General features: G+C 44.9%; 1 protein-coding gene across 3 annotated transcripts in view; it reads right to left on the bottom strand.

Moving 5' to 3' along the window:
- The window catches only part of LOC133214417 (high mobility group protein HMGI-C-like), a 130,490-nt gene that overhangs the window by 39,816 nt on the left and 63,813 nt on the right, over window positions 1–26,861 (bottom strand). For 2 of the 3 annotated variants that reach the window (XM_061357309.1, XM_061357313.1), the window contains exon 3: window positions 20,592–20,788. The gene's annotated coding sequence lies outside the window, so the exon portion shown is untranslated. Of the gene's footprint in view, window positions 1–10,393; window positions 10,489–20,591; window positions 20,789–26,861 lie in introns of those variants that run through there. The other variant, XM_061357312.1, reaches the window with a different exon arrangement.

Below are 26,861 nucleotides of genomic sequence, written 5' to 3'. Positions count from 1 at the left end.
AGCCAGTGACTTCTGCTGGGAATGAGTGTGTGGAGGGAAGGCCTTTCCCAGAAGCTGCTGTAAGTACTACCTTTCTTGCAGCTAATCTCTGTCACTTGGCTGAGGCTCATCCACTGCCTCACTCCCCCTAGCTCAGCTTTTTTCTTACACCCCCCTGCTGCAAGAACCACCCTGCATCACCCTTCTCCTTGGGTGAGCAAAATGCAGTTTTATCTTACTGCCAACTGATCTTAAACCAAACTGCCAAGAAGCTGCATGTGCTGCCCAGACCCTTCACGTTCAGGGAAGAAAGGCAGTTTGGCTTAAATCTATTCCCTTTCACCCCAGGCTAGCACCCCATTGGAGTAACAGAAATCTAATTACACATAACAGCCGAACAAGGTAAATAATACCAGCACAGCTGCCTCTGTAGCAGTCCTTGCTTCCTCATCTCCCACCTTGGTTATCACAAGGTGCTAACATGAGTGCAGCGTTCACCAGTGGCTCCAGATAGCTGAATCACTGCAGTGAGGACATGACTGAGCCAGAAGGGATGGGGTGGGAATGCTGTTATTCCCACATCCCACTAGTGTTACATAGCTGGGAGCGAGCTACCTACACCCAGCTGTGCAGATATGGATCTCCAGCCTCTTCAGCACCCTGGTAAACTCATTCAAAAGTTACAGGAAAAAATACAATTACAGTTAAAAATTAACAAGTATCATACTATGCACAGCAGTTGTCATTTTCCCTTTTGCTAGAACTGTGCTCAGAACAGGCTGAGATGAACAGGACAAGCATGGGTCAGTGCCTGCCTAAAAAGGCCAAGATCTCACCTGGGAACTTTCAGAGCTAAAGCAAAACCAGCAATCCATTACCTTGGCTCTAGCCTAGGCTGTTGACCCTGTCTGTTCCCTGACATCACGTCACAACTGAAAGGAAATAAAAGAAGGAGGGGATTAAAACCACGTCTTTGAACCTCTAAATCCCAGTTCTTCCTTCTAGTCCTCCCAGAAAACCAAGCCACTTGCTCAGGAACATCTCACCAACAATGGTCACAGTTCGAAAGCAAAAGGCCCTGACCATGATATCAGCCTCACTTATAAGGCAGCGCCATCCCCGCAGGAGCCAATTGCTCCAGCAGGAGGCTGGAGGCAGCAGATAAGCCTTAGCTGAGTGATAGGGATCAGCTGCCCGGTTATCAAGGGAGTACAAAAAAAAAATATCAAATAGATTTTGGTTTGGTAGTTACAGCTTTTCATATATCCTGGGAAAAGAGAAGGAGCAGGGGGGGGAAGGCGGAGAGAGGAGCCTTTTCCAGGGTGTTATGATGTCAGATCTTTTTAGCAATGCATTTCTAGGTTAAGCAGTCACTGAGACATGCGGCTGCAGAGAACTGCAGGCAGCGCAGGCGGCCGTAGGAGGAAGCTGAAAGTGGTGGAAGAAAGGCAAAGCATAGCACATCTAAGGGCTGCAAAGCCTGCCTGAAGTAAGCAAGACACAGGATAGCAATGACAGTCACCCCCAACAGGCACAGAAACAAAGAACAGCAGCACTGCACCCTCACAGAGCCACTACTCACAGTATTACAACTCAGCCATGCAATTTAGGTGGTAAGTTAACCTAGTGCTTCTCCCAGATGTGACCCAAGCTTTGGGCTGCAGTTCCAACTAAGTGTCCATTGGTCTCCATGCTCTATGTGCAGCTCTAACTCTTTGGCAGGAGCAGATCACCACCAGTGGATTAGATCAACAAACATCAGCTGTGTTGCTGTTTTAAGTCCAGAGGCAGGCAGATGAAGATAACAGACTGGATTTCAATGCCAGCAACAGAATAGGCAATGGGTGGCAACAGCCAGCCAGGCAGAAAGCAGTAGACAGTGCAGCAGAGAGGAGATGATCCTTCGATTACAGGAAATTTGACCCAGTAAGCTTGGGATTCAGGTGTAATTCTGCTCTTAGCAAGGACAAGGGATTTACATTTGTAAATCTCTGTATATTCAGCTAAATATTAGCACCTCTGGCATAAGCTTCCAGTCAGAAGTTTAGGAAGCTGCAGCCATTTCAGTCACGAGGAATCTTTCACATAGCATATAAAAAACATTCTTTAACACACCACGGCATGCAGTGAGGCTTACAACTGAAACCTACAGGAATTTAAGTCAGAATTTTCCCTGGCATCATGGGATCAAGGGCATAAAGAAGGCCATGCCACTGGACTCCTTTTTCCTGGCCCCTTGGCAAGTGCCAGCAGGATCTCACCTCTGCTGCTCAGCCCACAGAGCACTGTGCTGGCCTGCACAGCACCTGGGGACAGCATTCAGCCCCTTGTGGACTACACCAAGAACCAGTGGCATGTGGATCTCATGTGACTCAGTTTGGCTCAAAGAAGGAGACAGCACCTCCACTCTGCTGCAAGAGAGACTCATGAACCACACTTCCACCTTCAGCAAGCTACATGCTGTATCTGTACTTCTGTAATCTACTTCCTAGCTCCATCTCCACCCCTGTTAGTTACTGTCATAACAGGATAGTTTCTGGCCTGTCACAGAATGGCCTTTCTTATTAGGCAGGAAAACAGGAGGAGATAGCAGGCAGGACAACACACAGAAATTGCCAGAGATGCGCTCTCCTTTCTGCATGGCACTGTCCATGGGTTCCCCCTTGGCTGATGCAGGACAGAAGGTGGAAAAGCTTCAGTAACTGGTTTGGAGCTCCCAGCCTTCAGGTATCCACCCAGTCCCTTAGGAGGGACTGAGAGCCATGAGGCCGGGATGCTGGCTGTGCCAGTAGCATCAGGCATCTTGTCTGACACTTCCTGGCAGGGACTGGGTGAGGAAACCAACTGCAAGGAGTCTGGATTGAACCCACCTTCTCCCAGGGAATGACATAGGGCAAAAGGGCTAGGTCTGGCAGGAGCTCCGAGTTATTCTAGACTTTTCTGCATTAGCTGCTCTCAAGGACATCTCCAGTCCAATTTCAGATATATCTGCTATTGAAGCAAACCTCAACTCTGGTGTTGGTTGGTATCTTACATAAATCTGCCTTTTGAAATAACTGGTCCTCCCTGAATCAGCTGAGCAAGACCATGACATCCTAAGGCAGATAAAACCACTCTTTTCAGTTAGGACCTGCTCCTGGCAGCCTTTCCAGACTCAGATTTTAAGCACTTCCTATTGAACAAAACAGGTTATTTAAATGGAGAAAAAAAAGTAAAAGCAGAGCTCTCTCTCCAGCTCATTGTCTTTGGAAACACAGGACTGGAAGCTGCTGTCCCAGAAGACTGAGCTGTCCTTATCTGAGGCACTCTGTTAAAAGACTTGGAATCACTTATTAATTTAGTGAAAGCTCCTTAATTTTGATTCTTTGTCTGCATTAATTGATTTGCTATCAATAACCTGCATTGATTAGGCCTCCAGACCTGGCAGCTGCTGAAGATGAAGAGACAGAGACTCTCTTTCAGAGCAGGAGCTCAAAGCCTGAAATGATTAAAAAGCACCAAAACGGCTGATAAAGAAAAAAAGTGGCATTCTTCTTCCAGGCGAGCATGAAACCATGAGCAGTTAACCCTTTTGTACCTAAAAATGTGCTCAGGTCTAAGGTATTTACGTAACCCTCAGCTATTAGATGCAATCATTTTGCCTGTTAATTAAAATATTACTGATGCACTGAAATACCTGACAGGATGAGAGCGGAGGGAAGATCTTATCTGCTTCATCCACAAAGAGACCTCAGGCAGGCTGGCCAAGCCGCACTCTCAGATCCCTTCCAGCAGATGGCAATGTAAAGACCGGTTGAGGAAGTCAGATTTAATTTGCAGCAGATCCAAACCAAATGCAACAGTAAAATTTAACAGTCATCATTCTGACAATAAAGCTTTGAGGGCTGCGAATGGATTGCTAGTCTAAAATGCCAGGAAACCATTAGCCAAAATAGCTATCTGTCAGAGAGGATGCTGTCACACGGCTCTGAGCTGTTCTTGATTCAGTATCTACTTTGTATGAGCTCCAAGAAGTGCAAAAGGTATGGATGTCCACATGTGCTACTCCTTCTACAAGAGAGAGGCACTGTCTAGGGAGAGCTCTCAGGCCATCCAAGAAAGGATGTTTCAGGACATATACTAGACATGACAGCTATAGTGTCAGGCACAGCTACCTGTGGGGGAAATCACAGCCAGTGCACATGGGATCTCAGGTGGCTCTGGCTGCTTCAGATTCCAGATCTCCAGCAATGGATTGCTAAACAGCACAAGCCCAGGTATTCACTCTAACTCAGAATCTGAATTAATCCAGATGGCCCCTGCCTACCAAAGCCACTTCTGATCCTTGAGACATCCAACCACTGTAAGAGCAAGGCAGAGTGGCTGGGACTTTTTTCATCCAAGATGTGTTACCAGCCCTGATCACCACCCGGGAGCGATTGTGACAGTGCAATCCCTAACAGCACACCTTCCTACACCTGCACTTTTCCTCTCGGAACACATATCACTAGAAGAAACCCATGTCATTCCTCTTACAGCGTGTTTGGTGGCAGCACAGTGTGGACAAGGTACGGCACAAAGGAAGAGACAGTTTCTGCCCTGCAGAACAAGCTATCAGCTGCTGGTCCAGCAGATGTAAGTTGGACGACGCTTTGAGAACCCTATACAAATGCAATGTGAATTATAAGCCATGGTTGAAGCATGCCCTGCCTGACAGCTTCCAGTTCAGAGCTGAGCTTCTGCAGAGGGGAACCAACACAAACTGTACTGAGCTTCCAGAGTTCTGTTTTGACAACAGCATACAGCTACCAGTATTCTAAATCCCTTCCTAAGCATCCCTGCCTCTCTTCCTCATGTGACTGTTTTTAATATCCCTCAGCCTGTCTAGCATATTTGGCTATTCCTTCCTTTCTTTTTCTCCCTGTATATATTACAGGTGGGCAGTAAATATCCCTCATGTTTATTTACTGCGTGTGTCCTGCACACAGCCAGAAATCCCAGAAAAATGGACAAAATTCCTAAGTTTTAGCTATACAAAATTTGTAGGATAACAAGGAATTGAGTTGGCATCCCTGCTCTGTCCTCTCAGCACAAGGAGGGATGCACTCCCAAGTGCCCAGGCTCACAAGCAGCGCTGGAAATGGTGATTTACCTCTCTCAGGCACCCAGCCTCTGCCACAAAGCCCTGTGTGCTGGGAAGGAGCCATCTTTCACATCACAGGAGAATCAGCCCACTGAAATGAAAGATCCTGCATTTTCAAAAAGTCCCTTCCTTTTAGTATGGAAGCCATGTCAGCTTGTGTGTCCTCCCCAGATTAAATGGGGATAACGGTTAGGACAGTTGAGCACTGGAATAGATTGCCCTGGGAAGTCATGGAGCCTCCATCATTTGAATTCTTCTGAACAGACTAAACAGTCATGTGTCAGAAATGGTTTAGGTATGACAAGTCCTGCCTTGGGGAGCAGAGGGAAAGGAAGAAATGACCTCATAAGCTCTATTTCCTATTTCTCCCCTATAGACTGCGGAATCTCTACTTGCCCCCTCAGCTGACCACAGCACATCTTACCCTAAGCCCTGGTGTTCCAAGTCTGTGTGTTACTAGAACTCCATTCTACAGTAAGGGTGGCCTTCTTCATGCAGTGCTTCAAGAGATCCCTTCACAATAGTTTCCTACATTTACAAAACGCTGAGGGATGGAAAGCACAATGCTGTAAATACATCAGAATCTCCATGTTTTAAAGAGCCACTTTTAGCACATGACTAGTAGATCAAAGTAATTGAAGGCTTTCTCTGGTATCTCCCAGACACTAACACCGGGTGTACATGTATCACGGTGATGTGCACAGTATGAGAGCGAGGGAGGTAAATTCTTTCCACCCACAAAGAACAAAAATAGTCTAAAATAAGTCATTCAGAATAAAAGCTTAAACCCAAGCAAGAACAAAAGCGAAGGCTCAGGGAAGTGGAGTCTGCACCCGCTGCTTATTTTAAGATCCTGCTCTGACTTTTTAGACATTTAAAGCTGCAATGCAAAGACAATGAAATCCGATCAGGAATGTTATATAGCCCGCTATTTCCCAATATCAACCCAGGATCTTCAAAGCAATAAAGATTCAATAACACTCCACAGACGCCAGTTCTGAAAATCCAAAGGGAAAAACTGTAACAATTAAGGCCAGACACAGATATGTAATATACATAGCACAGATGTTTTATGTCCCTGCAATTATATATATGTCCTCAAAAAAATAAAAACCCGACCTTCATTAACTCGACATTACAGTTGTTGTATATTCCACGTGAAAAAGAATGAGCAGAAGTGAAGGAAAGCACTCATCAAGATAGCATCAGCATCCAGGCTAATCACAATACACATTCCAGCAAATTAATTTCCGACATGTTCAGATCCTGGCCTTCCATGAGTAATTATTGCACAAATATTGCCAGTGTTGCCTCTTCAGTCTCACAAGATGTATCTAAAGTAAATATTTTTGGCGTGAAATTGGCAGCATAATTTTACACACCTACTGGTAAGCAACACGCATCCATCCTTTGGGGATATACACATCATATAAGCATTTATGGAGAGCCCAGACCAGCATGTGCAAGCCTATTAGGAAATGTAAGTTCATCATCTGTTAATGAGAAAATCTCTGCTGAGGACACAGCCTCCGATGCACACTATTAATTCCAACCTCAGCACCTTAAGACTGCTTGCTAAGACCCACAGGCAAACCAGCAATCACATCGTAGGCTGTACTTAAGAGGCATGCATCTGAGTGTGACTGTGGGGAGGTGGATATGTATATTACGCTGCCAACATATTAATACTGTCCAACACTCCTGGCTTGCTGGTAGACAGCAGTAAGTGCGTCAGCAGCAGGCAAACTGAGCCCCAGAACATTCCCATTTTCTGATGAGCAAAGGTGAACGGCATTCAATTTAATCTTCAGTCGTTTTACTTAGTGATTGGTTCTCTCAACCTATAGCCCAGAAATTCTCTCTGCTTCGGAGGCAGAAGGATCCCAAATTCCATTGTTCCTGGAAGGTTTTTTTTCTGACCCAAGGGAGAAACTGGAGGGAAATAATTACATTTGATAACAGCTGGTTTTCCTTCCCTGGTATCCCACCTGGTGTTTGGAGAATCACTCACTCCAGAACCAGCCTAACCCATAGCAGCATTCAGCTTTAATAGCAATTTAACTGCAAGACCTCTGACTGCTCAAAGACTCAGAGGCAGAGCAGTAATGCACACTATGTTTAGCTTTCCTCTCCAGCAGGTGTTTAAAACAGCTCACAAAGGTATTTAGGTACCTCAGTTTACCTTGAGCTCCAAAAAGAAGGTAGTCAGCTAAGCACCACCCAGCCCTGAGCTTGAGCTTCAAAACACAGTAAAATGACATCCTTTAGAATTCTGGCAAGTGGTAAAAATCCAAGTCTATCAGTTCTGATGAATAATCTGCTTTGAGCTAAAACCCAGTGCTGAACTGCACCTTCCCTCAGCACTAACACTATGGATAGACTAGCAGAGACTACATCTCAACACACAAATTAGGAGGGGCAAGCACTAGGTATGCAGATGATGTATTGCTGTTGCATCCCCTTTTGTCTGATTAGTGATTACAAAGTAACCACCTCCCTGCCCAAGGAATGAAATCCAGTAGAGTCCTTCTGAAATAAACACGGCATTTACATATATTCACCTAAAACATATAAAATACTTTGGTCTCCAAGCAGCACAGGGCTAATAGTCTTTGTACATCATTTGATGCTATCCCCATGCACAGCTCGTTAGGCACTAAATCCTTTCTACCATCCATCCAGCAATCTAACACTGATGTCCCCCATATAGCAGATGCAAAACACTACTTCAATCAAAGGTAATAATAAAGGAACTTGATTGGGTTAATGGAGTGTCATATGGGGGTGGTGTGGTCCTTGAGCCCATTCCCCCCCCCCCTTTGGTTTCCTCTCATATTAATCCTTTCTAGGGAGTGGGGGAACAGTAGCATGGAAAGGAAAAAAGTCAGGTTTGTTAGCAGATCTGACATTTGGGGATGAGAATGCTATTAGTCACTGTCACTGAGACAAGATCAATAAAAACTTACAGAGATCGCATTTCCTTATGTGTACAAACTCCAGGAAACACTGACAGCCACACCAGCATCATGATACCAAAATAAATCCAATGCTTTTCCTCCCTTGAGTTTTTACTTTTGTCTTTTCATGCTGCGTAACAGAGCTTACAACGGAGATGTTGCTGAGTGTCTCTTGTGACTGTGTGCACTGATGCTTTCCACTGACTCCAGCAGGGTGCTGTGCTTTATACATGCAGGGTTTGGGATATGGAAGGTTTGACAGGATAAGCAAAGGGGGGGGGGGGGAATAAAAGGTATTTTGCTGTGATCAGTGCTCAGATGCAAGAGAAGGGGACAGAAAAGGTAAGAAAGCTACAGACAGCACAGTTCTGTACATTTCCATGTTTGCTTTGTTTCTTGATCACTGTGCAATTAACTCGTGTTCCTGAGTGCTGTGGGTCTCACATGGGCAATGGAAGAGAAGTGTCTTCTCACTGGGGTGCTCACCCCTTTTGCTTGCTTTAGGTCCTTTACAATGTCCTGGGTTCAGCAGTAGCAGTCATCTGTAGCAAGGCAGGAACAGTTGCCCTTGCTTGTTGAAAAAGGCACTGTTTCCTGCACAAAACCCCATCCCTTGGGAGCACAGGAGAGAGGATACTGCTTATGACAGTGGCCTCCAGACTCTTCCTACAGAGCCTCAGCAAAAACCAACCCCATTAAAATCACACAGCTCATTTACTCTCCCCAAAAGTCTGCTCCTTCCCTCAGACCAAACAGTCTGCCACTCAGAATAACATGGTTTTGTGCGTGCTTATTTTTAGGGTACAGCTGAACTAGTGGTATCAGTCTATCAGACTGTGTGCCCATTGCACTGGTCCTAATTACAACACATTCACTGGGGAGGAAAGGAGCATGAGAAAACTCTCCAAGCATACTCCCTATCAGCACTGTCAAATCTCACCTATTTTACCAGGGACTTAACCGTTCCTGAGGCTTTCAATGAAGTTCCAATGTCTGGATTGGATAAACAGCAATTTCATTTTAAAATCATGATTTCCAGAATATTTAATTGGAAAAGAACACGCAGCCTGCATGTCTATTATGCTCAACCCCCCTAAACAGATATACTGCTGTGGTTTCATAAATACACACATTTGTAAAGATCAGAGATTTTAAGTCTGTATGTTGATTTTAGGAAACCTAGCCCATAATGTTCTGATGCAAACACCTGCTCCAGATTAATATTGCTATGAAATCCTCAATCGTTTCCTGTTCTCAGGGCACATCGCTGCCTGAGCTGCAGCTTAACCTCTCTTGAGGAAACAGTCCCAAATGGAGCAAAGGAAACCCATTCACAGCTAAATCAAATAGCGAGCATTGCCAGAGCACACACAGACAACCAGCTACTCCTAGGAAGTGAAGGCTCAAGATGCTGCTTGAACAAATGGCTTTCCTGGGCTTCTAAAATGCTAACTATGCACATGGTTATTATTTACATCCAAGCTGGTTAGCATGCCTAATATTTCAGGAGACACATTGTGCAGCTGTAATACAACTCGAGGAACACCCTATATTTCACTGTTATGAGGTACCAGAACAGCTGAACAATACAGCTCTTTCTCTTCACACTGCTAGCACATTCAAAGCTGGGAAATACTTTGTTGTTGTTTCCTGCAAACATGCCTTTCTTATCTGCAAAACCAGCAATAAGCATGATGCTTTACACTGCCCTAGAACCTTATAGCCCTTTCAGGGCACTCAACACCTATCTCTTCTAGTTCAAAGAGTGCTAGCGTCTCCACAATTCAGACAGCAAGCAGGAGATTAAACACATTTGTGAGTTAAGACTACAGCTCGGAGCTTCTTCCTGCTGGGTGCCTGACACTGTAAAATAGCTATGTTCTTTCTGTTACAGAGGTGCCGGTTATTGCAAATTAAGAGGCTTAGTGATACAAGACAAACAGGACACAAATGTGAAGGACATTCTTAATTAATATAGAACATTGTAAGTGTGGCAAGTATTATGGTTTTATAGACAGTTTTTTCATTCTAGCCAGGATAAAGGGCAGACACATCTTCAGAGTAACACTTTTCATATTAATTAGACCCTTCTAATCCCAGAAGATGTTACCTTAAAGCATACACCCCTCCTTTAGCAGACTACACCTTACCACAAGGCAGGAACCTAGAGGCTGGGGAACTTTAGAGCTTCACTCTCTACATCCCACTTTTTGACATATATTATTTCTATGCAAGTCAAAAAACCCCAATGCAACACAAAAACCACCAGAGAAACAAAGTACCATTTCTTTCAGAGCAAGTAGAGGACAGTATCGAAGCAACTAAACTTGCTTACCAGCCAAAGAGAGCGCGCAAAGCAAACAGGAACCACTTGCCACATGGCTACTTAAGGCCCCCGGCTACTTCGCACGGCCAAATTTAAAGGGCCAGCACGGAAAGGACCGTGGGGGTGAAGTCGTATTGCATTTTACAGGGCAGTTCTGTGTAGGGAGGGCAGCCTCAAAGGAGGCACTACTTCTGGCTGTTGTGTCCAAGCAATGCATCACACACTGAGTCTTACAACTTGCTGCATGAGCTTACAACTTGGTGCATGAGCTTCCCTGAGTGCTGTTCACCCATTACATTAATTCTCTGCATCTACACTCATCTTATTTGATGGGCTGCAGCAGCTGAATGACTCTGGGATGAGATGCCTTTTTCTAGGCATTAAGGACACTGTAAGGAAACATACTAGAGATGGATACTATTAATAGTTAAATCACACACACCTCCTTTAGATATCAAACCAGAGCCCCAGGCCTTCTAAGCCAAAGGAGGAATCACCTGCAGCTGGTGTCAGCAGAAGATCCCTTTCTGGCACATGATGTCAGAACCACTCCGTTACATGTGCATCAACTGCCTTTCTATGCAGTCATTAGATCTGTCTAAGGTCACCAAAGTGGAATGCTCATCCCATAAGCCTGTTCCGGTCTGTGGTTTATGCTGCCTTAACTGATACTGTGTGCTCCCTAAAAGGCAAATCACTACATCAAAGCCATTCACACTTTGCCATTGTGTGCATCACATCTGAAAAGATTGGTGCTTACAGTAACAGCAACAGGACGCTGAGTCTGTGCTCTAAGCTGCCTGTAGCACTGTTTTATCTCTTCCAGGAAAATGAGTTTAGTGCATGAAATGTTTTTGTAGTTTCGCATTCCTAGGCAAAAAAAACCCTGATGAACAACCTGCAATGAGAATTGGGATGGGTAGCAGCTGGAATAGGAAGTGAGACAAGGAGCAAGATGAATGCCTACCCCTTTGGCAGGGTGGTCAGAGGGAAATGCAGGAGTAGCTTCCCCTACCACCACCCAAACAGCATCTCCCTGACAGGTTCCACAGCAAGCACATGGGGATTTCCTAGGTGGTGACAAGCTTTGTGACAACTGCTGCCTGTTCCTTATCATTGAAGGATGTGGAATTAGCACCTTGACCAACATGGTAGCCTTCTGCCACTGGCTTCCAATCAGCCTCAGAAGCCTCAGGTCAGCCAGCGCTAACACAGAAGCTGATGTGGGCCTTGCAGAAGTTTGTGAAGACCATGTAGTGTCCATGTTGGGGACCATGGTGGGGTGAAACAGCTGATCCCACATAAGGCAGTTGTCATTTGATGGATTCAGCATAGCAGGAACACTTCAGACTCAGACTGAGAGAGAGAAGGAGAACTGCCTGCAGCAACCCTTGTCTACATTTCACTGTTCACCTCCACACTTCCCTTCCCCTCCATGGTCATGTGCAGGGCTCCTCTGTGAGCCTGTTGAAAGGTCAGCTGCCCACTTCACTGGCTCAGCTTCAGTTGAGTGCCTCTGGCAAATGTGAACCTCTGACAGTTCTCCTCTGTCTTCATTAGGTGGTTCAGGCCTTACATGTTGTTCCTTTGCCTTAACAGATGAACCTTCATGGCCTTTAATGTGCTTCTCATCACACCCCCCTGACATGGGCAGCTCTAATCCCCTCTTTAGAACTTGGAAGTGAGAGAACAGAGACTAAAGGCAAGTTTTTAAAGATCCTTAGAAGCCTATGGATCCGAGCTGACTCATACACTTCTCCAACACATGAAATGCATAACTGCAATTCAAATTGCTGAATTGAAAAGCCTTGAGGAGTCGATTTCTTTTTGATTGATTTCGATGGGAATTAGACACTGTTTCTGAAAATTGTCACCTGTAAGTACCTAACAGCTTCACTCTCAGCACCTTGTCTACCACACAGCAGGAAATCAAGTCACTCCTCCAGTCACAAGTCCCCTTCTCAATCCGTGCTTCCTTCTCTTTTTTTCTTAACAAAAGGAGATACATGGCACCATCAGGTTCAAAAGTTACTAAAACCTGAAGTAGACAAATTCAAGACCAGATTCACAAGTGGATACTGAAAACTGGGCGGATGTACCCTCTAGCAGCCCTGATCCAACATTTCTGAGTGCTGTGGGCTACCAGCACAAAGTGCTGAGGCTCACAGGCTCCCCCAAAGAGCATGTCCTGCTGTGTGGGAGACAGAACACTTGACCAGACGGGCCACCAGTCTGCTCCAGGAAAGTATTTCTCATGTTCTGATGTGCTGCTGTCTTAAGCAGTCTGTGCTAAGGGCACTATAACGGCACCAATAACGTGTACTGAGCACCAGCTTCTATCACTCTGCAGCCACTGCTTCTGGTGCACCTCTCCTAGCTGGACAGAAGCATGTGGACCTTGAATTGCATTTTGCTATGTAGACTGCTTTTTGTCCTGATCCCATACATTTTTAAATTGGAGTCTGAGCTGGTTATCTCCTTTTCAGTTATTTCATTGCCACAGTTCCAAACCCATGAATGCAGTCTGCTGTCTCTTTCTTCTTCAAACTCCTTTGCATTCCATTTTTTTCCCCTTCATAGCACTGTTATTGTGGCAGTGGCTGGCATGATTATTTCTACTTACTCCGAATCCCCCAATGGCAGTGTAATGCCACTTTAATTGGCTATCTCTCCCTCGCGACACTAATCTCCTAACAAATGCCGATGCTGTGTTAGATGCTGTGTGGGGATCTCTCATCACTATCTCTTTAAGCAGGTGGTTGTATGTGGAATGGATGCATAGTCACTCAGCATGGATGGATTTGTCTGAGTCCCTGTCAGCTCCCTGGTTTTGTCACTGAAATCTTGCATTGCGGATCCGGATTTCTATTGCTTTAACTTTTTGAGGCAGATTTATCTCAGCCCCTGTCAGACCAATGGGTTTTGTCACAGAAATCTATGTGACTTTGTTCCCTGTGGAGATCCGGCTAGTCAAGCTTGTGGAGGCTGATTTGGAAAACTGAACCCCAGGCCTTGTTGGCTAAGTCAGGAGGGGACAATAAGAACTGAAAAGAGCAGAGGCCTAACAACCATGAAGACTTAGCTAGAAAATCCAGCAGCTAAAGAAAGAAAGTTCGCAAGAGACAGACCACACATACCCCAGGAGAGCACATTCCTTTTACAGTACGTGCACTCATGTACTTAGGGCTCTCTGCCTAGCAGTAAGCAGCTACTCCCTCTGTTCCTGACTGCAGCCATGTGGCAGTGACCCTACTCTTAGAAAGCTGCAGTCCAGGCCAGCTCAGCCTTTGCACAACAGTCCTCTGAGAATGGTTGCTCAAAACCCCTCCAGCTCTGGAGGCGGCAGGTCCATAAGAGGCACTGCTCCTTTAATGCCTCGACACTGTATTAGGATGCACTGTGCTATCAGAGATGATATTTCTCAAGGGATACAAGCCCAATTTTGTTTTTGCCTGTAGCCATCAGACCGCATGGCTGTCTGACACTGCAGTGATGCCAACAGCAGAGTCTTCCAGATAATCTCAGCTTTCGTGAGTTGCTAAAGGTCCATCTTGTCTCCTTGGCTGATTCAAAAATTTCCACTACCAGCTTCAGTGAATGGAAGTTTCCTGATGAAAAGTACATTTTTCAAATACCCTTTTGGTTGGACTGAGGAATAACTTTATTTCCTTTGCTTATTTCCACTTAAAGATTTTCTGACAATGATTATCAGAGTAGGATTTGACCACGATCAAGGTCTGAATGAACTTCTAAAACAAAGTGGTAGTAGTAATAACAATAACAACAATAACAGGAAAGCAGGTAACATACATGAAAGGAAGAGCCTGGTGTTGCCTGATAAACACTCAGACTTCACTGGAACAGCCAACTCAACCTGAAAGCTCAACACAGCAGGGATGTAGTCTCTGTTGGTGAAACTGCCTCTGTTTTGTGTTTGAAGAGGAGCATTTCAAAAAGAAAGGGCACCCCAGGAAAGAGGAGATTTGGGAAGGTAGCCATTAGCATCTCAGCATTAGTAAGTGTCTGTGCAAACTGTTGGCCATGGGTCACCTCATTGTTCCATCTGCAATATTCCAGTCATGGGCTTTCTTAGCAGCAGACGCTCATTTCTGTGCCTGCCTTGGAGTAATTCCCTTCTTTCTTTTAAATGAAACTCTCCTTTTGTTGTTTGTTTTTCTAGTTCAGTTTTACCTCTGGAAATTCTTCATTGCCGTTTTTCACATCCTAATCTTTCTTCACCCATCCTTCTCTCCCTGACTTATTTAAACATTCGTGTTCCTGTTTTGCTTCTTCCTCCATGTGATTATCTATTCTCTTTTAACTGGTATCCCTCCTTAGAGTTTTTTCCCCTTCCACCCTTTCATCTCTCTCTCTCCCTTTTGCACTCTCAATTTCTCAGCTTGCTGCTTAGGAAGTGGTAGTCCTTAGATATTGAAATGACATGTTTAGTTTCTGCTTGTGATTCTGTGCTAGATATATCAGTATGTCTGTGCAGTTTCAGAGAGAGTGTAAGCCTTGGTAAACACAGGAAACTGAGGTGAAAGCAAAGCTGAGAGAAAGGTTGCTTACTTGTGCCTGTGATTTGTAGCTGTTTAATAATGGCCTCCTGATTAACAGAGACTGCAATTCCAGAAATGCCACAGTGATAGATACTCAATATATACCCAAACAGAGATACACAATTGCCTTAACATTTAAAGCCAGTTCTGATGCACCTATTATCTTATAAGGTGTGCATGTCACTGCCTGGTGTGCGTACCGCTGGTAAAACACAACCTGAATTCTGCCTGGGTCTCTGAGGACTCCCAAGGTGTTAAATGATTGTTATTACATGCAGCTGTCACCATGTCTGCAGCTTCATCAGACCAAAAGAATTATGTTGTGGCTTTTGTGTTTTCACTTCAGAACAATGCAAAAAAAAACCTATCTCTTTAATAACACTGCTGAAACTGTGCCCTCATAAGTCATCTTGTCTGCTACAGTAACTGCTTTTCACTGAGGTCCTCCTATTTTATCTGGTTGTAGTTAGTTAACAAAGAAGAGTTACAGGGCTTGGCTAGACAAAGAGCGATGAGATACCTGTAACCATCCTCTTGCTTTAGTTCCTCTTGTTTGGCACACGTTAATGTGCAGCAAGGTCACTTCAATAAGGAACTTTGAAATACTTGTTATTGGTGCTTTCAGGCTCACTTCCAGAAGCATGCAAGATTACTTCAGTCAGATTATCCCTCTGTGGTCTCCTGCAGGCAATGTGTCCACAGGATGACCTCCCAAGCAGACAGAAAGGACCAAAGGGCAATAGCAGGTCAGTCATTAGTAAGATGGTCCAAGAGCTGCCTGTGCTATCCTGAGCTAATTATCTGTCCTGCCTTCACCACAAGCGTAAACCAGGCTGATTAGTTCAATCTGCCATCCTGGCCCAATAAACCAAGCTGTTTCAAACTCTGCTAGGGTTGTAATTATCATTTAGCAATGATCCAGGTCTAGGAATGAGGAGATGCAGAGATGCATTCACAAAGATGACCTGGACTGCTGCAGTATTAACCGAGAGTGCCTGTGAGAGCACATCTCAGGTGCTGTTACATGTGAGAACCCAGAAGGAGATGTTTGAAAACTGGTTAGGAAAAGGGGCTTTAGCATAAAGTGTGGGAGCCCACATTTGGGAAAAAAAATAACTAGACTGAGTTGCACCAGCACAGTTGTGGGAGGAAAACTTGCACAATGCCTTGACTACAGCCATGGCTGTTTTTCCTCACATTCGTGGGCTCTAATTCTACATAAAATAACAAAAGGGGGAGTGAGAGACAACACTGCATCATCTTGACAGTCCTTTCTAAGTATATAAAAGATGAGCTGTAAGTTCCTCAGCATCTTGCTACCATAGAAGCAGGCAACAGCAAATTGCCATCGCTAGAGCCATGCAGGACAATGACAAATTGGTGCGAGCCAGCCTCATGCTGCCAATAGCAGTGACCAGCCATGTTTTCCAATAGCTGGCTCATTAGTAGAAATAGAGATTTCCAAGACAGCCAAAGAGATTAGGGAGCTCTATAAAAGCCTCAAGGCTGGCTATGAGACAAGTCTCAGAGGATGGGGATATAAAGTCTTTGCATATATGCCCCTGATTTTAAGCTGACAGCTATCAGTGTTGGACTAAAGATCCAATGGATGTTTATGATGGGAAACTGGCTGATGGTTGTGGTCCAACTTCTACTGGATAGCCACTCACATCACTAAAGGAACAGGCAATCAGCTCGTGTCCAAATTTGTGGGCATTCAGGCTAGCACTTTAAATAGACCATGAGGACTAAGGTGTTTTGCCCCCCTCAGTAGAGATGTGTCCAGCTCAGGACTGACAACGTGTGGAGAGAAGGAGCTTAGGGTATGTTGCTTGTGCTGTACATGTCCAAAAACCAAGGGAGGACTCACATTTCTATGTCTGTCAGTCTGGCTTCCTTCCCAGGCACTAAACTTCTGTACACATCAGAACTCTGGAACATTGTCTTTAAATAGCCAGAGACACTGCTTAGCGAAAGGTCACTGGGGGAGCAGAAACATTAGGTTATAGCCAAATAACAACTTCAGCAATCATGGGAAATGAGGTGGGTGTACTGGTCATACTACCACAAAATTAGCTCTGCAGGGGCTGTAACCTGGGACAAGATTGCATAGCCCTGAGTATAACTTAAGTAGTCATGTAGAGCCACACCTTCCCCTTGAAATGGGTGATAGACATGAAAGAGGTCACCAGATGGTTGCGCTTAGTGTAAAGCCAAATGAAATTCAGCTGATACTTGAAGAGATTCAATCCTTTTCAGTTTGGAACAAAACAAGCCATTGTAATTAGCCATGTGTCAACCACTTGCGTGACTACCCAAAGGAGGTCTGGTTACTTGTCCAGAATCTCTTACATCTGGAAACTAGGTCAGAAACCAGACTCTCTTGTCAGATCATTAATTTTCAGGTTACACTGAAAATGTAAGGATTGCTTTGGACATTATAATCCACATATATTACCACATTCAGCTTCTTTCTGGCCCAAACCTCCATTAGCCAATCCCACTGTACCTTATCTTGTTCATACTCCCCTTTAGGACAAAGCCTACAGCTGAGTACATGTTGCATTGTTTAAAACTCAATGGTAAGAGTGAGAAGCAGAATCACAAGGTCTCCAGTAAGATGCTGTGGTAACAGCCTGCAGTTAGTTCTAAGCAGTAGGGAAATGTACTGCCTGAAAGGCAGCCTCCAGCAAAACCTGGGCTGAGGTCAGGTACTGCTGTATACACCAAATCTGTTGCTTTGAACTGCACTCTAAGGGAAACGGGCAACTAATGCTATCTACAGAGAACTGTGATTTCTGAAACTGTTGAGTGGTCTTTTAAAGCAGTCCCATACAGAGCCTCCATTACAACAGATAATCAGAGTAAGAGCTTCTTCAGAAAGAAGTGGGGTGAGTTCCTTGGCAAGTGCTTGGAAAAAAGCATTTCAAGCTATTTGTGCAGGGAAAGATCAAAAAGAGATAGAAGATTTCTATTCTTCTTAATAAGCAACTCAATAATAGAAACAATCCTACATGTTCCAGCTGCTTCTCCAAGAAACCAGCATTAGCTGTCTTGTGTCTGAGCTTCAGCCACTTGCAGTCTGGAGCTGGGCATGGACAGAGATGGGGGATGCAGTACAGCAACAGAGCAGATGCAGCTACATCACTTTAGGCCTATATGGAAAACTTTCCCTGGGACTTTGGCCTCAGACACAAAATTAAATGCAACACAAGTCATGTTTGCAGAGGACATAACATTCCTGTTAAAAGAGGAGGACTGTTCTGTGTCGGTGGCAAAATGTGAGAGATTGAATTGTGCTTTATGGGAAACCAGCTAAGGGTACTAGAGCACAGCTCCATTTTGCAGCTAAGGTAATTCCCCTCCTGTTGCCAGTGTAAAGGCCTCCAAATGAGCTAGGCCAGTCCTCAGAGCAAGGGGACATTACCCAGCAGAATCATTACAGGACACACAAAATAGTGCAGTCCACCTAAGAGGAACTACTACTGCATTTTAGGTTGGAAGACCCTTTAAAATTGAATTATTCAGCCCACCTTCATGTCCAAATAGAACTGTATCTCCCAGTGATACTTTGGCTTGGAGAACCACATGACCTTCAGGAAAACAGAGCTTAGCAAATTACTGCTTCTACATTTTACATATTGAGGATTTGGAGGGTCACCTGCAGACATGACTTTTGGGGGTGTTGAAATGGCAGCTCAGATAGGCCAAAGGAAATATCCCTCCCCTCCTTTCTGCAGCGTTAAGCACAGATCTCCAGTTGTTTGGGAGCCAGCAGCATGGGAACAGTTTAGAAGCAAGTTTATCACAGACAGATTCCCTCAAGGTTAAACATAATCAGCCAGGGCCAGCTGCTCGTAGAGCCTGCTTTGGATTTCCAGCATTTGAGAGATCACCTGTAAGTTATCATAAAAAATCAGGAAAGCAGCAATGCTGGAAGCAGTTCAAGCTGAAAGTCAGACTAAGTACACACCACTGCAGTCACAGTCTCAGGTGGGAACTCTGATAAAATGACAGTGTAGAATGACAGCTTAAGAGGAACCTGTAGGCGGGTAGGCATTAAACCTGTCCCAGACAACAGACTCGTCACCTAAGTCACACAAGAAGAGGTTGTTGAAACAGCACAAAATTGTCTAATTGTATTAGGAAGAAGAACAACTTATCTAATTCATGTGTTGTGCTGCCAGAAACCCAGATCAGAGCTCACAACACTAGAATTTTGGATACCTTGAGACATGGAGCAATGTGGCAGGTAAACTCACCTGTATTCAGGATCAAAAGCCACTGCATGTTTTGTGGCCATCACAAATTTAATACCAGTGAAGGAGAATGAGAAGTTTGATGGTGCCTTGCACTTAAAACCTTCCATACCATAAACATCAGGCAACAACAGCTGGTGCTGAACAGTCTCCCAGTTTAGATGAAGCAAAATCAAGTGTCCCAGAGCTAGATGAAGCAAAATCAACACCATGACTAAAGCAAAGAGAAAGGGATCTTGCCATGGAGCAGTTTTATATTTCATCATGGTTAGTGTTTGAATTCTTCATTCCTTCCTCTACTTTAGCAATGCTCTATAGAGAAAGAGTATTATGAATACATAGTGCCACTGCTTACTGAAACAGTGAACTGTCCTTTCACAGGCAGCTCTTGCCCTAAACTTAGGATTGTCTGGAAGGGGCAGGCATTGCAAGGGCAGGCATTGCAGAGCCCCTTACCTCACATGCACCAAGCTCTGACAGCACTAGAGCCATGGGAAGGACCAAGGAACATTGTACTTTCACAGTGATTTACTAAACCAGACTCTTAAGAAAAGCTGCAATATTGGGACAGGCTCCCGTGGTTGTTTAGGTTCAGTTTTTCTTGTGACCTCTCAGCAGATGTGTTTCAAAGGTTTTCCTGTGTTCCACTGCTCCTTGCCCAGCAGCAGCACTTCTCTGGACCAACTGTACAGGCATTTTTCTCAGTTCAGCGAAGGGATTTTGGTAGCCAGTGATCCCCTGACGTTGCAGACCTTGGTCTAATGTGAATAACACAGTTTAGTAGCTCACTTGACATGTACTCCAGTGTGCAACCAGTGTCCTGAGCACATAGAAGTCCAACCTCTGAGAGGACAGACAGGCTGCGGACAACGGGAGGTGAGCTGCACACAGATGTATGAAAGGATCACTGCTCTCCAGGGAGCCAGCATGAAAAGCATCTGCCAAAGGGAATCCTTGTAACCTCCTTCCAGGGGGTGAAAAGGAGTGACACCATGACAGAGTGACAAACAAGGAGTGACAAGTGTGGAGTGATATATATGGAGTGACAAGCGTGGAGTGCCTCACAACAGGGATCAATCTGTTGGTAATGCTCAGAAACCCCCTGATCCCCACAAGAAGGAGGAAGGACAAAGAACCTTCACCAAAGCCATGCCTTCACAGTGTCCAGTATCCTTTCCACATACTCATCAGTCACAAAGCCACATCCCAGGCAGACAGGCTAGCAACTCTGGGGTAACAGTGTACACACTGACATCATCTGAACTCCCTAGGGTGTATCTGTTCTACAGCTGGGGTCCCATTCAGAGGTTTTCACTGATAAACTCATTCCCTCAATCATGAGGTTGTACCTTTTCTCCTCTACAAAGATAAAAAGAATAGTCCACATACCAGCAGAAAGGGCCCTGGACCTTCCTGACAAGATTCCATCCAGTGGAAGTGATTCATGTCTTTCACATCTATGTGGTGATAGCTTGCAACTGCACCTTTCTAATTGCCTGTCTCTGTTTCATTCTGTAGGACGGCCATCGCTGCTGTTGCTTAATGCCAACACTGAGTTTGTGTCACCTCCTGCAGTCAATGTATGCCTGAGGAGACAGAATAAACAGTTATTAAACCTCCCCTAGATTTGCTGTCATATTGTAACTAGGCACTGGAAATCAAATAAATATATTATAGAAGATGAGCAGTTAAAATGTCTAGTGAAAAAAAACCCCAGATTCAGGCAAAATGGCTTAATCTGCAGCATTAATGAGTAACAGATTGTCTCATCAATAGTATATGAGGAGCAGCATACAGGAAGGCAAAACTCATGCCAGCTCCCAGGAACTCATACCCTTGTAAAATGCCCAGTTCAGAAGAATACTCAAGAATATGATTGAGGCTAGGCATGTGTTTAAGTCCCATTGATTTCAGTGAGACTGAGGTAGAAGCTTAAATGCTTTTTTGAATCAAGGTGTTTTATTGAACCGAAAAATATTCTGTGCGCAAGTCAGAAACAAGAAGAGCTGGGAAGGCAGAACTGGCCAGTTCTGCATGGATGGACACATGTGCCTGTCCTGCTACCCCAGCTACTGGGAAGAGGGAGTCATAGCTCTGCAGCCTAACATTCTTCCCTATGATGCACTTCCTAAATTAGCCTTTACCTATGCCACAAGCTATTGTTTTTTTTTTAATGCAGTCCTCAATATAAGGAAAAAAATGAAAAGGGATCCACAGACTTTGCCCAGTACCAAGCATACATCCTGACTTCTTGCCTGTGTGGCACAGCTTACAGAAACACCCCTCCACAGCCATCTCGTGCTCACTGCTGCACACCACGTGCGCAGTTGCACATGATCAGTACCAGTTCCAGGGTCCAAACAGGACCAGGGCCACACTTCACATGTAGAATGAAAAAGTAGCTTCTGTCCCAAAGAGCTTGCTGACTTAATGAGTGCTGACTGAAGGAGAGCAGGGGAATAAAACAGAGAAAGCTCAAGGCCTTTAAGGACAGAAAGGGAGTCTGAGAAAGGGAGATAGTAAAAAACCAGATGGATAGTATTTCTTCTGTTGAATACATGCACCTAAACCCCAGCAGAAACAGTAGAAGGATATGAATTTGGTGTGCAGCTCTGCCCACCAGAAGGGCCCATGTTCATATTAATTCAGTATGTCTGCAATGCCATTAGCTAGATGCTGCAGAGAAATAATGAAGCTGCTTCACAAAAGCAATGAAGACAACTGGCCAGCTCTTGCCATGGCTAATTTAGGCAGGCTCTGTGTTTCTTATGTGTTATTATTCAGTTTTAACTTATTCTTTTATTTCTTATGTCTGATCAGGCAAAGCAGACATAATACTCTCTTCTGCACACACACTATAATCTGTTTCTATTCCCTTAACAAAAATCTTCTGCTAGCAGCAAGGGTCAGTGTGGACAGTGGTTAGGAAAGCAGCAACAATCAGTGTGACTGGTGCTAGTGAATAGCCTGCTCTTCCCATGAATGCTTTGCTGCCTCAAGCTTAAGAACGTGAAGTGTTTAAAGAGAGGAGAAGATGTCTATAAATTGGCAAAGCCTTTGGAGCCTAGGGCTTTCATCCAGATGTTACAATGAGGTGAATCAAAGTCTCCAGGGTGTTTGTAGATGACTGGAGCTCACAATTTTCGTTCTGTGACAAACAAGTTAGGTAAATGTGCACAAATATGGGGAAAGGGAAGGATAACTCTGCCCTGCTCAGTGCAAAAATCCTTAGTTATGCCTCTCTGGCAAGACCAATTGTCTTGGTGTTTAATCTCATATTCTTTAAACAACCCAGTGGTGTTAAATCTAAAGTAGCTCGATTCATAGCAGGATCTCTGCAAAGAAACTCCTTAAATGAGTCTGCTACTATTCACACCATAGACCTTCTTTAAATCCCTCTGGGAAAAGAAGACTGAATCTGCAGTCTAGAAGTGGAAGACATGGATTTCTTCTTAACTGCAACTAGAAATCATTGCAATGACCTTGGATGAGTTCCTGGTGCCTGTCAGGCAAGAGAGAGTTTTACTCGCCTGTACTGGAGACCGTAAGGGTTGGAGCCAGGTGTTCTGACCAAGTGCTTTGAAATTCTGGAGGGAAAGGTTTCAGAACAAGACAAAGTCATGGTCCTTCCTCATCCACCCATCCCATGGGGAGGTACGATGACACAGCCCATTGGAGCAGAAACTGCTGAGCTGAAAGGAGGACTCACATTATGACCATACCCTTAATTACAGAGGTGTGTGCCTCTTGGCTTGCACCTCTCCACCTGAACACAGCGCGCTCGGTGTAAGTGCTAGTTAGGAGCTTGCACACGTGCCAGGAAACTGCCTGGGTTTGATGCCATGGAATAGACACGTTCATTGTCTGAGTGCTGGGGCCCAACCAAGAATGGCAGCACACAGTTACAAGTGCAGGTGTTACTGGCAGGTGTTTTGTTTCCGAGGAAGCTGCTTTCTGGCTGAGCTGCTGCCAGCCCATCTATCCGCCTCCCCATTGCCACACAACCTCGCCTCCCCCAGGGACTTCCAGGCAGGCCTATTTGCAAACAGCAGGCACAGGCAATGAACACATCAGGTAATTAAATGGCAGATCAATTCGACTTAGCTTCTCTTGGGAATGCAGCCCTTGGGAGACAGAAGAATGAGGCAGCAGGAGACAAAGGCAAAGAGAAAAATTGAGAGACAGAGGAGAAAAGGAGTAGAGAAGAGCAAAGATGGAAACACAGCAGGCAGAAAGGGCTACGCACAATGCAGTGTGAAGCCACAACAGCAGGCAGGAGGCATTCAGGGGGAAAAGGGCATAGATAGTATAGGCAGCATGAGAAAGACAACATTGCAGGGAAGACATAGGAAAGAGAGAGATGTCTAAGGGAAGGTAGAAGCAAGACAGATTAAAAAGAGACTGGAAAGAGTGAGATTAATGAATACAACTGTAGAGAATGGCCCTAACTGGCTACCTGGATCTCATGCACAATGAGTCCCCTGTAAGTGTCTACATACCTGCAAAAAGGTAGGCTTTATACATTTGCAACCATCAGCAAAAAGTGCATTTGTAATTTCCTATTCACTTTATTTAACCTAAGATGGAGAATCAGTGGATATTAAGAGGACTTCCCCCCTGAAATGTGTCACGATCCCAGGAGCTTTCTGCTACTAATATGAAAAACAGCCACTGGAACTGACAAGAAGGAGAGAAGGAAATTAAACAGCTTGGTATCACTCAGACCAGCTGAGTGGAACACCAGAGAAAAAACAGCAACTCCTAATTAGGTTTCAGGTTCTATCTTTAAGAATAATCTGAGATACTGGTAGTACTAACCCACTTAGTAATGCTAGTCTCGGCCCTTCAAGAGTCATGAGGAAGGTACCAAAAATCTGAGAGCCTTTTCTTTTTAGAAGTCACATGATTCTCATTTTCCTCTTCTTCAAAGCAACCCTAGGATTTACATCGTCTCTTTTTTGGACTGCAACAGGGGTACTAGAAACGTAATTACATATTGAAAAGAAAGATGAACTTCACAGCTGTACCCGACTTTGGGACAGGGAGAACACCAATAGCTCAGGGACCCAGAGAAAGTTTGAGAGTCAGCAACACAAAGGGACCTTTCACTGTGCGACCTTCGTCCTGTCAGACTCCCAGCCGTGGCCTCTAGCAGTACGTCTTTGCACTGCCACCTCCTTGGGAACAGTGCAAATGCCTCTCTCCCTGCCTCCAACTGCACTGCTGCCAGCTCTGCAGGACGCTGCCCCATCCTAAGGGTGTGCTGCTCACATTCCTTTTACAGCACAGCAGGAGCCAGGCACAGGAGGGACATCTGAATGTCAGGGTTTGAAAGTGCTGTGACAAAGGACAAGCGAAAATACCTCCTAGTGATAGGCCAGGGAAGCCATGTCTTTCCAGGGTTTTGGCTAAGGCTCTGTAGTATCATGCTATGCTCTTAAAAACTGCTTTCTTCATGGCTTCCATCCAAGCATATCAAGGCTATTTACATACACCCACCATATTTACAAGAGTGCTGTGAAGAAGCAAAAGACAAAACCAGACCAAACCGTGCAATGAGTCAGCAGCAGAAATGCTAATAAAGCCAGACTCCTTGCTGCCTCCTTCTTATTAGGTAGACAACAGTGCCTTTCTCCTGCTCCCTTCAACTGTCCTGCGACTGATTTTGAAGAATAAACCTATGAAGAGTTAATGTTCCAGCTTCTGCTGAGGGAGACGAGCCAAGACCATTAAATCCAACATTAGGGAAGACCAGGCAATAGGTAACCAGTTGGGAAACCCTAGGCCTGCCTACTTCTCCTCTCAAGGCCAACATATTAGAAATACCTTTTTTCTACCACCTTTGATTTGGCTCTTGCCAGGAAAGAAAATGAAGTTGCTGAGTATGAGAATGTCTGACACCAGTTTGTCCTACACAGTGGAATCTGTGCAGCCCACACTGCACTTTGAAGCAGAGTACCAATAACTGGCACTGTCAGGGCCCGCAGGTACCTGCCACAGAGGGACTGAGGATGAATTTATCAGCCAGCAGTCACCCTCTCTAACCTCAAGGCAGTGATCTCCATTGCCAAAGCACAGAATGGAATTATGGGCTGAACTACAGCTAGGCAGGAGGTAGTCACACAGCTAGGAGGGTGGACAGGGAAGAAAGCAGAAAAAATTAAGCTAACAAGAACTAGGAGGGTGGTAGAAGATGGAACACCTGGTCAACTGGCTTGTTCTCTGGCCTCCAAGTGCATGGACACAGGCAGATGTTGCCATATACACACATTCCTCCTGTCTGCTAAATCTGAGCATCTGGACTTTTATCAGCTTGTATGGCCAGCTCTACACTCCTCCTCAATATAGATTCGTTGGCTACCAGATCCTGCAAAACAAACCGTCTTCATGTGGATAGCACAGACCTGAACAACTCTGAAACCTGCTTCTTCCCAGGGTGTGGGGCTGTAAACAGCTCAACCTTTCTGCTTGTCTGTCCTCATAGGTTTTCCACAGTACTTACACTGTAAGTGGGAAAGGGCACACTGGCAGAAGAAGCTGCAACCTCAGCTCTCCCCTCTTTCTCCACAAACAGAAACAAAGCATGGATTAGATGCTCCATAAAGGCCAGATTGCATAGTGGTCATGCTGGCACAGAGCCTTTTCGTCACAGTCCTGTCCCTAGTACAGACCTGAAGGGAGCAGCACGATGGCTTCAGCAGCTGGGGCTGCATTGGGAAGGTTCTCCTAGGGCTGGAGTGGAGAGGACCTGGAGGAGCCTATCAAGCCAGATACTTCCATCTCTTCTGCCCTGCTGCAGCACTGGCATGATTTGTATTCTTAGTGCACAGCTGGAGACAAGCCATAGCATAGTGCTGGAGAACCAAGAAGCCAGTTCCTGCAGGAAGGCAGAAATACAGGAGCTGGAGGTAACTAGAAAGGGGAGATAACTAGAAAGGGGAGATTAAGTCCTCCTAACTCCCAGTGAATCCTCACTTCCACTGTTGTCATGAGACACTAGGGCTACCTGGTACCTGCCAAGAGGATAGCTGAGTCCTAGCCATGCTTTAGTGGCCTTGTTCAAAGCAATCAGCTCTTTCTGATTTGAGTTCTCTTTTTTCAAAGCATACATTTCACTGTGTCTACACTCTCATCCAGAGTCACTCCAGCACCTCGAAACATACCAGAAAGGGTTTTGAACTGTCTTGCTACTCTTTTTCATGCAGTGTATGATCCTGCTGCTCACATTCCCTCTGTCTGACTTAACTGAATTACTGCTCCTTCTTTCACTTACACCATGAAACGAATTCTTGAATAGAACCCCAGTCTGGCTTATTCAGTCCAGAACCCTTAACACCATTGATTTTCTCATCACCGTGGAGCTATATCCAGTTTTGATGGGATTTAATGGATGGTGTCTCACAGAAATCTGCCACATTAAATAAAAGGAGCAGATAAACGTGATAAATACTAAATGAGGAATGTATCTCCATGTAATAAAAGCTGACTAAGCTTTGTAGACATCAGATTTATTAGCTCACTTCTATGAGGATCTTGCTACAAATTAAAGGTTGCTCAAGACTGTCCAACTCACATCAAGACCTACAGGTTTGCAAAGGCAGTTCATGGAGATACCAGATCTCTAAACTGGAGGAATATGGTAAGAACTTCACATCTGCC

This window comes from Neopsephotus bourkii, unplaced genomic scaffold (genome assembly GCF_033783945.1).
Source record: "Neopsephotus bourkii isolate Nb327-2 ecotype Australia unplaced genomic scaffold, CSIRO-AGI_Nbou_v1 NB_887, whole genome shotgun sequence".
NCBI lineage: Eukaryota > Metazoa > Chordata > Aves > Psittaciformes > Psittacidae > Neopsephotus > Neopsephotus bourkii.
This window is presented reverse-complemented; position numbering and strand designations above follow the sequence as displayed.